Source organism: Mastigoproctus giganteus, chromosome 3 (assembly GCF_048544385.1).
Source record: "Mastigoproctus giganteus isolate SK-2022 chromosome 3, ASM4854438v1, whole genome shotgun sequence".
NCBI classification, from domain to species: domain Eukaryota; kingdom Metazoa; phylum Arthropoda; class Arachnida; order Uropygi; family Thelyphonidae; genus Mastigoproctus; species Mastigoproctus giganteus.
Window position 1 is genome coordinate 86,027,133 of NC_143577.1, and position 13,446 is coordinate 86,040,578.

Sequence of the window (13,446 nt, forward strand, 5' to 3'; positions counted from 1 at the left end):
AACCGGATGTGTGAAGAAACATGATTAAAAAAAAACAAAAAAAAACGTAATATTATCTTCCATATCGAAGTGGATTTTCATTCTCGTCTCTTTGAATACCAATAATCTACAACAATTAAGTATTAAAACAAAAAGTATCAAAAGAGGTATCCCAACGTTATGAATTAATCTGATATTAATTAAACATCAAATTCTATAGGAAATGTCGCATATTTTCCAAACTTAATGTGTGCTTTGACCAGGTCAGTATTAATATGGAACTTTGGAAGCTTCTGCATCCAGACACCAGCTCTGGAGAGGGAAGGGTGCGGTAAAATGAACGCACTCGTTTCGTGTTTGGGGTGGGGGAGATTAGCAGCATTTTTTGTTTGAAAGCAGGCGCTTCAAAGTCCTGATATTGACAATTCATCTTTTAGTCTGAGTAAGATTTCCTGCTTAAAATATAACCAGGTTTTTATGTGTACATATTTCATTAGTAATTAGGATACGATTGTTGTTATTAGATTGAAAAACATTATATCGATACATGGTGTGCTACATAATAAATAAATAAATAAACAAACAGAAGACCTGAAACAAATTTGAGACGTTATTATCAGCTCACTTCGCTATCTTTTATATCTACCTAAAGGGTAAGTTAGGCATTTCTTGAAAATCCTAGACAGCGGCAAGCTATCTCACACTGAAAACATTCCTTAGCCTTATCTTAAAACCTCTTTTCATCAATACCGGTGGTTAACATCGATCCTTAAGACTTATATTATTTCTGTCACTGCAGCCATCACTTAGGGGGCTTCTTAATAACAACCCACCGAATAACAGTAGTAGTTTGGAGGAGTTCGATTTTAAAACGACACTGTTTTTCACGCACACCATTGAATGGCAGTAGCTATATATAGAATAAGACCTTGTCATTCACCTACGTCTGGGCGAGCCTCGGTTGAGCTCTTAATGGTATTGCAATTGAGGAAACGCCACCCCAGACAATTATCCCAACCTTTCATTTTTGTCATTGGGCTGCAGATTCTTCTTCTCAATGAACTTATTACTGTGACCTCTGCAGTCAAAGCGGCATTTTTCCAAACCGTTAATTTCCTTCAGTTGTGTGGAGAGAAGCGTCCTTAATGTCCGGAAGCGTTTATCGGGAATGTAATAAAAGACTGTCGACAGATGAAATACATACATCTTAAAGAAGAGTGAGAACAGAATAAGATAAACGATGCTTGGCCATCCGTGTTACCGAGGAAAGAATCGTTATGAGGGAGGGAAAACCGTATAATAAAGATTTTAATACAATTAATAAATAAATGGCAAAAGAAGTTATAATAGCTTAATTGTAGCCGTTTTCATCTTTTATTATTCATTCTTCTTTTTAGATACTGTAGAAAACAAAAATTTATTTGTCAGGAGCGGGGTTCGAACCCGCGCCCTCATACGAGGACCAGATCTTAAGTCTGGCGCCTTAGACCACTCGGCCACCCTGACTGACGATCCTGCCATTTACTTAACGTTTGATGTTCGCATGCCGGAGTGGCGTGACTAAGTGGATTACGGCAGTTACTTTCGTCATACCATGAATAAGCGTGACTCATTGCATTTCGTGCATCCACCGTTCTTTTATACCTTTGCGAGTTCGTTGAAAGGACTGTTACCTCAACTAGTGGCAGCTTTTCCGATGCAGTGCAGTTACCATTAAGCAAGTGTCATATCAATCTTTATCAGTTTTATTATAGTACAACCCTAGTTTAACGATTTGAGAGCTTACTCGATTCGTTTTCATACGATAACTCTATTCAAGTAGAATAAACGCATAACTGAGATTTTTCTGAATTAATCATTTAAATAGCTAAACACTAAACTTATTTTTAAATCCACGAATTAAATTAAATCCATTGCTATCTGTGTTGTGGTTTGTTTGCTAGATTGGTGTTAATAAGGCCAGATGATGCATGGAAGAGGACTTTCTCTGCATCAGTCCAAAAACTAAAAATAACAAAAAACGGAACATTCACACTGTTCCCATTAGCACAAGGTAACGATCCAGTTTCAATTCGAACAAGCCTGCTCGACTGCTAAATACTGCTAATGACTGCATTCATTTTTAAAATAATTAAACTCCTCTGACCTAGTGGTTGTGTGAATGTAAACAAGAACTTATACAGAGTCACAGCCTCTGCCAAGTTGGGAGGCAACTTATTCCATTCCGGTGTTCGATAGGTAAACTTATGAGATCCAGACATCTCTTATAGGCACAATACGGCCTTAGCAGCCCTTATGCCATTAAACAACATCGCCTATTCCCTAAGATTTTATGTATGCTGACTGATTCTTGTCTCGCCTACAAGGGAGAACAGAAATTTCTAATCCATTTCCATATTCCCTTCAGTGCCTTATACACTTCAGTAAGATCTTCTCTTAGATATATAGTAGCCAAATTTTGCATTTTGCATCGATTTGCATTCATCACTAATCTTATTATCCTTCTTTGACCCTTCTCCAAAAGTTCTGTCTTTTTTGAAACGAAATTCTTCATTTCGTATTCCTCAGTGGCGCCTCCATTTCATTAAACCCAATTACATCAGCATTAGCTGACTTGATCAAATCCCAAATTCATTTAATTTGTTTACAATACTCTTTGCATTACTTTGTAGAAAACTTAGGTTTTATAATTTACTGCCTTTGACAAACCTGATGTCCTCGCTCCTTCCTTATAGTTACTTAAGTGTTATTCCAAGTGGTTTTCGCTTAATGGTGGATTTTACTTCTATAGCAGTATCTCTGAACCTTAAGAGCATTAACAAAAATACTTGAACCACATCTGTTTAAGTAAATACCATCTTTACAAAATAAATTCCGTCTAATAAATGAGCCCGTCCATAATGCTGAGAAAAAATTCTCCCAATAAGTCCTCCAGACTCCCACAAGCCTTCAATTCTTTCACGAGCGTTTCATCATGAAATCTCTCCTTTCCTGGGCAGGCAGAATTTCGGACAGAAGAAACGTTTTGTTCTGTGTTGCGATACTTTTTAAAAATGACCTTATATTTCATACCAATTGATCAGTTCTCTTGACTTATAAATCATTAATCTCTCCACATGTATTGCACTGTTGAGAGACTTCGATTAATCTGCCATTTATTCAAAAGTTCGGACAATGGTCAAATAGGAGACTAGCCTTTTAGAGTTTGTTTGTTTGTTGGTTTTTAGGAGCATTAGCAACTAAGGCCATATTGCTCCGGGATATGCGGTGGTCATTCCCTGACCTTTCCGCATCCTCCATATTTGGTGGCGACGGGCTCGAACCCCGGTCTAATCAAGAAGCGTGTGCTATGCACTGCTGCTCCTTCCCACCTGGCTACGGAGGCGCCGCCTTTTAGAGATGGCATTACATCAAAGGTTAATCTGCCAATTAAACTCCTACTAGTTTCAAACAAATATGTTTGAAAGAAATGCAGCTGTAGGGCAACTCTTTGTGAAGGCAAACTTGTGTTCTGCGTTTCGGGTTCACAATTTTAAATAAAATAAATTTTCTGTTTATACGAGACGACGTACTACAGGACGGCCACACAGGATCAAAGGAGTTCACAAGATAGATAAAAAAGGACATCGCCGTATTTATTAGTCGAGTGAGCTCGAACCACGTACAATTCATTTTCACATTATGCTGTCATAGCAGGGATCTGTCATGATTGGCCACTTCGACAGAGTTCCTTATGTAAAGGGAAGAATATTAAATTGGAAAAAGAATAGTCTCAAGCAAATGATGATTTGCAGTTCCTGTCACCTTTCCAGAGTGCCCTCGTGGATAGCACAGTTAGTATAATCACTGACCTCCCCACACCGAGTGGAAAACACCCAAGTTCGACCAGCAAATCGACCAGAGAAAACTAATTTACAAACAAATAATACGGCGCAATATGGACTAAGTTGCTAATACGCCTAAAATACTACAACAAATTTTCGGGACACATTCCAAAAACCCTGCACAATCTGGAAACAGAATGACTTCCGGACACAGGTAGTCAGTTCCGCGGACGTTTGTAAAACCAAATTGGATCGCAGGGTGGCTGCAGGGCAAAAGGTTGTGATGAATGGATATTTTTAAGATTCGTTTAACGTCAGAAGTGGGGTGTCCCAAGGATAGGTTCTTAGACCACTGTTGTTTCTGATATTCATAAACAACACCGACAAGGGGTTAAAAGGTGTGATGTCAAAATTTACAGAAAATGTAAAAGATTGAGCGAGTCGTTAATGATCAGTGCCAAGCAGCGCTCTTTCAGGATGACAAGGCTTCAAGAATGGTCAGAAAAGTGTTTTAATGCAGCAAAATGTAAGGTTCTACACTTCGGGAATGGCAACCCCAAAATAACTTATACTTGGTGGGATTGGATTAAAACAGTACAAGTAGAAAGAGATCTGGGAGTTACGGTACATGCAGTTATGAAGTCATCTGAATGGTTTAAAAGGACATCTAAGAAAGTCCATGCTGTCCTATCGATGATTTATCGAACAATATCCTGCAGAGATAGGGAGGTCATAATCTCAGTGTATAAGGCAATTGTAAGACTTCGATTATGTGGGCTACAGAGCTTGGCAACCAGGTACCTTAGAGGGGACCTGATTGAGTTCTCAGATTGACTGAGAGAGACAGTAAAATGAAGGAAGGTGGAATTTTTCATTGTTATAAAGAATTCCAGAATTAAAGGGCCGTTAAATTCAAATTTCAGGGAAGAGGTTTAACCTAGCTTGTAGGAAGTTTATTCTAGTCGTTGATTACTGGAACAAGCTGCTTGTGCAGGTAGTCGAGGCTGACACTGACAAAAAATACAAACTATGCGCTTACCTCCTCTCCTACGAAAATAAATAAAAATAAAGTAAATTTGCTATTTATACTACGGGACGACAACACGGTCAAGGGAGTTCACAAGACTGAGAGAGTACAAGTATTATATTTGGCATGTCACGGGCTTGAACTTTAGTCACTCAAAGCACATACTTATGCATCATTGTGCCTCACCACTCATCTATACTTACTTATACTAAACCAGAAACAGAACACATTTGATGCAGACTTCGAAGAAAACTTACTACATATATCAAAATTATTTCCCATCATTATTTCAGTCATCCTGTTGCCACAAATAGTTTTATTTTTAAATATTGGATTGATATCAGATTTATTAATATTCCAATGCATCCTTACCAGTAATACCAGTTTGGTCACTTGGCACCCGTTTGTAAAGGTCTGGGTTCGAGTCCCGTCACAGCAGAGAAAATTATGGTAGCATTTCCCTGGTATTTGAATTAGCTAATCGAAGCTTCCCTCTCGCGAATTATTCCTGGTAGAAGGGGGGGGGATTCACAAGAAACAGATAGACAAACCGTCCTTGTTCATGCAGTCGTCTATAGACAAGCGATGGGGAAGAGCACTGGGAATGTAGACGCTGAAATCACTCTGATTATATTAATCTAAGCGTGTCAAAATCATCAGTGTATATTATATGGCTTAGCGCACTTAAAATGGTAATCATTAGTCGTCATTGAGTTACTAATGTTTAAGGAAATAGAGTAGAGCAATATTTAAGAAAATACAGGGGGCAAAACCAACATTTCCTGCTGTGTGAAGATCTTAAATTTTTTTCAGAGGCTAAAAAAGACGGAGAAGGGTAACAGCGTCATTACGAAAGTAAATATACGGAGGGTTCTTAGCAGAAAGGTTTCCTTTGCACTCTATTGTTATCTTCTGAATGACACTCCTGCCTTCTTCACACTCTCTATCACCATTGGTGTCAGAAATGCCCTTAATGACAGTAGTTATTCGTTCCTTTTCTTTGAAATCATTGTTTACCGCAACTTTTGTCTTTGCAGATAGAACGGCTTTTCTTAAGTTCCAAGGCGTTAATCTTAAAGCCGAATGGATCACGCGCCGAGATTATAATGCTAGTGTTCTCACTTTCTTATGTTTCGGTGGAATCCCGAACAACCGGAGGGTTAGAGAATCGCCGCTAATTTATTACTGGGTCTGGTTGTCATGGAGTCACTTAAATAAGACGAATGGATAGTTAGAGAATAGTGCACGGTGAAGTCGAGTAGCGCGTGCAATATCTTACTAACTAATGATTATCTTTTTTTTTTTTTTTTTTTCTAGCTGAAACAATAAGTAAACAACTTTACAACTCTTTCAACTCAACGAACTGTTCCAAAGAAAATATTTAAAAATTCAGAGTTAAACATAATTCGTATGTTTTACTCTGAATTATAGAAGATGCAAAATCAGTGTAGGTGTTGAGACATTCGACCCGAAGATACACAAAAAAGTCAATTTTTTATTTAATTATTCAAGAAACAGGAGATTTAGGTTATAATCTATGCTTCCTGTTAGATGCACTTTAAACCCCACCGCCACTTCAAGCAAAGAGAAAGAGAAACCTTTTATGCAGCAGATTAATAACATTGGTCAACAAATTTTCAATATTTTTTGTTTCTTTGTTGAAAGTATTTTTTCCTGTATTTTTTTGCGTGTGTGGAGTTGAAAAATCAGCATTAAAAAATTACTTTTCTCAAGTTTTCAAAATATCTGCTATATCTTATGTTCTATAAAATACATAGACCTAAAACGGGATAAATAAAGAACATCCACCGTACTGTTTTAATATATCTTATATTTAAAAACATGTTATATTATAAAAATAATTACGAAACAGTTTAAAATAATAAGAATTAATAAATTTTAGTTATTAAAAAAATATATATTAAATCAAAGTGATCAGCAAAATGCATAAAATCAGCAATTCACATTTTAAGCTTTTTCTTCTTCGCCTGTCGTTTGTATTCAACGTCTAGGGCATGTCTTGTAATAGTTTAGCAATAGCCAGCTAGCATTGCAGAGTTCCATTTACTTTGGTAACGCTTCTCCATCGTTGAGATGTCCTGATGAAATCACTCCCCATGTTGATCACTTTATGCGCCATGGTTGTCCAGGAAAAATTCAAATGGGAGTGAAGCAATGTATTTTTAATGGTGTTGCAGCTTAATTTGTATTATGATGTCAGAAGGTTTCGCACAAGTTGTTTATAGTTACCTTTGTTTCACAGAAAGTTTGTTGCTGAAAGTTTGAAAGTATCCTAGGCCTCTTTCTCATCACCATCGAGTATCTGGTTAAACCGTTCGTCCTTGAGAAGGTCCCGTATCTGTCGGCCAATGAACACGCCTTCCTTTATTTTGGCCTCACTAAGTCTTTGAAATTTTTCCTTGAGGTTTTTGAAAGCTGATCCATCTTGATCCGCGGCCTTAACAAATTGTTTCCGAAGTCCCACTTTTATGTGTAGGGAGGGTAACATGATTTTGGTTGGCTCAGGTAGTAGACTGTAATGGACATTTTTTATCCCCGGATAGAGTGAATACCTTGAAGGCCAGTGTTTTCTTGTTTAATGCGAACACTATGCCATGTTGACCTATTCACAAAGAAAACAGCAAAATCGTGTTTCCCTGCTGCATTCTTAACAAGATGGCAATAACTTTTAAGTCACCGCAAATCTGCCACTGCTACTCCTTGTAGTTGATGGATCCAATAAAAAGTTTCATGTTATCGTACGATTCTTTCACGTGAACTGCATGGCCTATGACATGGAGAGGAATTGATGGTAGTAAGTTCCCATTATGAAGTAGCACTGCTCTTTAAACTCAATTTAGAATAATCTACGAAGGGTCTTCAGTCTCGAGGGTTGTGGTTATTATTAAGTCAGTCCAGGGAACGAATTTATGTCAGTGCAGGCAAAAAGTTTATTTTCATTAAAAAAACCAAAAAAACTGGGTTAAATCCTTTTGGCGGCACCGTTATCCACACACTTTAATATTATCTTGAAGGAAATTCCACCATTGCAGTCTTAAGCCTAAAAATTCTGCCTTATTGTTTGGTAAATCAAGATCTGTGATAATATCATTTAATTCATTTTGCAAAATTCCGTGTGGCTCTGCAGAAGGAAAATTGGAAATAAAATCAGGATCTGTTGATGTGGAGGGTTCAGGTGATTTATCTCGGCCACCACCTGACTCTTCATCAGACAAACATATTCAGCTGGTGACTCACTGAATATCCTTCTCCGTAGGGTACCCGTCGAATAGCAAATGATATATTCGGGTAGCTTAAGTTCCACTTTTCTGCTTGGAAATCCCCTGCTAAAGAGGTGGCACCATACGAAAATAACAGTCCATTATGTGATCTGAAGGCACTCTCCATGTCACAGGCATGACAAAAGGCATTGAGTGGCCTTTGTGATTAAAAACAAAAGTACTGCAGCAAATATGAGGCCCACCTTTTGTCTACAAACCTTCCAGTTAAAATAAAAGTTGTATGTTTTTGGTTTTTTTTTTTTTTTTTTTTTTTTCTCTGCAATATGATCGTATTATGTCTATTCACTAGCCGATTTGGATGTTGTGTGGGCTGAAAAACCTGGAATATCTCAGGGGGAGGACTCTACGTTCTCCACTTGAAGTCGACTTAGATTGCCAAGGATTTCAGAATATCTTTTGGTCATCGACAGAATCGAAAACTCTCTCTAAAACTGTGGCAGACAGCTATGTATCATGCAGAGAAAGCTGCTACAGAGGACAATATGTATCATGATTGCAATCACATGTAAATTTTCTGACTTTATTATTGTGAATTTGTACTTCGAAGCTAACACTATTCCATAAATTATGGAAATGCTGTAAAATGAACTTGAACAGTCTAGAGATATCATTAGCAAATTATTTAATGATTTTCAAAAATAATCAGTATTTGTTATTAAAATTTACCTTTTAGTTTAATATTTATTTAAATATTTGCAACCAATTAAGTTTATGTTAATGATTTAAATTTTATTTCGTAGTATTCTAAGCAAACCTTTTATTATTTATTAACTTATATATATTTAAATAAAAATTACTAATTTTGCTAATGGTAACTGTCTTCGAAAAAGATGGTTATGTTTGAAACTCCGAACGAATGTGGCATCGAAGCTGTTGTCGCATCCACTCGACTCTCAGACCAAACCTCTCAAGTAACCAAATTAATCAAGAATTGCATTCAAAGTGGATGTTGAATTTGCCAAGATTGCTCTCAGTCAAACCTACACTGACAATTACGTATTAAATTAATAGAAAAATCAGAATACCACTTCCTCCTAAAATAAATAAATAAAATTATCAATCGTAACGAAAAAGACAACGACAAATACATTTTAGTAAATTGTACCGGAATTAAAGAAAAAAGAATAACACACTTATACCGAAGGAAATAGTAATGACCCTCGAGGAAAATTGACTTAAATAAAAAAAAAAAGAGATTTAGACAGCGGAGATACTCAAAGAAACAAATCTAAAACATTACGCTGCAAATTAGGATTCAAGAGTTTTCGTTCCCGCAAAGAGTAGGAATACAACTAAGATAATACACGAGCACTCAAAGGATGCACCAGGAATACAAAATAGCGCACGGAATTTTTTCTGCTAAAAAGATTTATAAAGGCGATAATTCAACCCACGATATGCATATTTTCCACATAAAAAGAAAGTCGGAAAGATTTATTCGAAAATTCTTTATAAGCAGTCAGTTATATTTAGGAAAATAGCTTTCAAATGTTTTCTTATTAAACATTGCTGTAACGAGAAATCCCTGATGAATCCTACCAACAACAAAAACTAATTTACTTTTTTTATGGAAAAGGAAACTGCGCTCTAATAGCACCACAGATACCGTTATACCACTATTTGTGATCCCAAGTGACAGATGAATCGTTATTGCTGGAAAAAAAATAATAAAAACGTTATTATGCGAACATAACACGCACCCTTTCTACTGCTGTGTCTTATAGACTAACACTGTTACCGTTTGACAGGCCTTCTGTGATAATACAGGCTTGCCCTTCGAATATGCTACAAATGTCTTTGCACGCTACAGAATTTCATTCTTGGATATCTGTTCTTTTGTATACTGTATATTCGTCTTATTGTAGAAGGGAATTGGGAATTTTTAACAAATCACTGTACTATCAATTACACTTGTCGTGATTGGGCAATGCCAGCCAAACTTTGGCATCCCGATCTATCGTACAGATCACATAATAAAGCAGCACGAAGAGCCACCAGGATCAGCCACAAAGGCAGCACAAGGGATCATTATCCAGGACCAGTCACTAAGGCAGCACAAGAGATCATTATCCAGGATCAGTCACTAACGCAGCATAACGGACCATCATCCAGGATCAGTCACTAACGCAGCATAAGGGACCATCATCCAGGATCAGTCACTAAGGCAACACACAGGACCATCATCCAGGATCAGTCGCCAAGGCAGCACAAGGGGGCCATCATCCAGGATCAGTCACTAAGGCATCAGTGATACTCTCTAGCTTTGTAATTGTTTTTTGTGCTATTTATCATAGTTAGTGCACTTAACGTTCAAGATACTCCATGAGGGACGTTACAGTCTAGTTTAGCAAACAGCTCAAATACATTTCCCGTATACACCCATCACTCTTGCACGGCATTAACAGTTTACAGAGATTTTCCCTTCGATAAGGGCTTTGCTTACCACCCTACACTCCATGATCTTAAATTTATTTTGTCTGTTAAAGCGAATTATTAATTAGACACCAATTATTTTAAATGTGCGTGCGCAATTTTGAAATTTAATAATACAAGTTCCTCTTTTAGATAACACAACATTTATCTTTATTTACTGATTATACTACCCAGGCGCAATGGAAACTGGAGACAGCCAAATAATTAAGTTTGATGCTTTGGTCCGTGGTCTTTATGGTCTGAATGATACATTCGTTTCTCGATGTAATGCAATTAACTTATAAAAAAAAAAAAAAAAAAAAACTTAAAATTTTAACCAAGTATTTTAGCAAGAAGGGAAGGCAAGCCATGTTATGCCAAGAGTACCGAGGGGGAGGAAGACAGACAAGTGCTGGATCAACCTAATGGAAGAGAAACAGACTGGGTATCTGAAAATTAATGTACAAGAAAAATATAAATAGCAAGCAGACAGAAGATAATTTAATTAGGGGTGATAATGAATAAAAAGTTTTGGAATAGTTCTCTAAAGTTTATTTATACACATTTAGAATGTATAAACAGTATAAGAAGAAACTGGCATTCAGAGTTACATTGGGGATGCGTTTCTATGAACGGCGACGTACAGGGCGGCCATAATTAAAGTATCCCTAGTCAGAGCTCTCTGTAGCTCTAAGTAAAAAGCGGAATGCCACCAAAATTAGTAAGTAAAGTATTCAAGGCATGGGGAGAAGGATCCCCTGAAAAAAAAAAAAAAAAACCCAAACTCTGCCGATAGTGGATAATATGGCGCTGTACAAGAGGAAAGACATGACAAAGTACCAACAAATAAATAACTAAGACAAATAAATAACGAATAACTTAACGAAATTACAAATTTTTATTTGTGCTCTTTGCAAAAGAACAGAAAGAAACTGAACTGCACTAAAGTTTTAAATCCAAACTAAAAAATAAGACACCTAAGAGAGCAGAAAATTTGCATAAATCTGAGTTAATTTAATTTCCCAGCAGCAGAGAGCTACAAAGGCACAACGCAAACATCACAAGCGTATTCTGTAAGTTTACTGTTAACATTATTCCTCAACTGCAGCAAAGAGGATGCCTGGATGAGAATTTTTATGCAAGATGGGGCTCCTCCTCATATCGCATGACCAGTACAGCAGCTTCATCGGCATCACTGTACTGCAGAAAGAGTCATTTGTTTCCCATTGCATGGCCACCACCTTCATCTGACCTTACACCGGGTGATTTTTGGCTGTGGCGTCACCTCAAGGCCAATGTCTATCGAGGAAGTGTCCCTAACCTGGCTGTCTAAAAGGACAACGTAACGCAACATGTGCGGAACATTACTCCAGAGATGCATTCCGCAGTGGAGCACACTGTGCATCGAATGCAATTTTTGGTCCAGAACAATGGTAATCACATCGAAAACCAACTCCACCACAGCGATATCATCGGGAGTAAACTGTGAAACCATTTCCTCTGGCAGTTTAGCTCAGTTTCTTTCTGTTTTTTTTTGCAAAGAGCACAAATAAAAATTTGTAATTTCATTAAGGTCTGCCTTATTTATTTGTTGGTACTTTGTCATGTCTTCCCTCTTTTACAGCGCCATATTATATTACTAATTTTGGTTGCATTCCGCCTATTAATTAGAGCTGCAGAGAGCTCTGAATAGGGATACTTTAATTATGGCCACCCTGTATATTGAATCGGAGTAAATCGAACATATTTTACATATGTACAATTTATATGTTATAAAGGTGAAATGTGTTCCCGTAGTCAAACTTTTAGACTGCCAACATAATCTAAGCTTCACCAAAATAGTCATTAAACACAAATATTAAACAAAATCAATATTAAATCAGGAAAGCAATAAAAATAAGCCAAGGATAGACGTCTAAACAGAATTTTGCTACTTCTCTTAATATATTTCATTACAATAGCGCAAAAGACCAATCAATACTCGATTGAACTTAAATTCGCCATCCGCATATTTAGGTGATCTTTAATGAAAATAGTCTCCACTGTCTGGAACAAACTGAAAATTTCAGTCATCTTTTTCTGGTGAACTATTTTACTTGCGGGTGGGCTGCATTTCCTCTTCCTCCTGCCCTCTTATCCTTGATTGCTCAACTCAGTGAGATTGTCGTTGGATCTGCTTATCATATGTGATTCCAGCGTCTCCAAGACGTCGCTTATGTCCATTTCATCAGAGCCACTTATTTCCCAAATCCACAACACGTAAACTGAATTTCGAGGATACTGGCAAGTTCCTCTGAATGAACTGAGAATGCACTTCAGCCATACATTCCGCCACCACCATTCATCGTAGGCCGAGTGACTTCCTCGTAGAATTCTTGAGGGAATATAATATCAAGAAAGCGACAAAATTGCAGCCATCTTATTATTATATTTTCTCCAGAACTTACGAAATGATGGATAGTTTTCTCCATCTGTCTCGGCGAGTTTCTTCAAGTTCCGCGGAAAGTAATAGGCTCCATATATCGCTATCGTCCCTTGGTCCATCTGTAGCAACAAAGAGGAAGTATTTGTTGCATTAAAACAAATTCCTGTATTAATTTATTTTCTTTTTACCAAGAAGAAAAATATTAATATACAGACCACGAGCTTGGAGTAAATAGATCAACAACTTCTGATTGTTCAAATGAAGATGACATTTAAAATATGTTGTTGAGCAAGAAATTTTATTATTCCCATTTTACAAGAATCCTGAACCCTATAACTACAGTTGTTATCTAAATAATGAGTGTACAGTACATGTTGTAATTGGCCGGATACTACTGGGAAATCGTATTTTCTCTCCCACTGTTAAGGGACCATAAATAAACATATGTTCATTGTAAACGAGAGAAATTGAACAATA

The 13,446-nt window shown here is 37.0% G+C and overlaps 1 non-coding gene across 1 annotated transcript; it reads right to left on the reverse strand.

Annotated features, from left to right (window-relative positions):
- Nucleotides 1-1,401: 1,401 nt before the first annotated feature.
- TRNAL-UAA (transfer RNA leucine (anticodon UAA)) lies at nt 1,402-1,485 on the reverse strand. The gene has a single exon. It is a non-coding gene; the product is annotated as a tRNA-Leu (tRNA).
- Between the last annotated feature and the right edge of the window lie 11,961 nt (nt 1,486-13,446).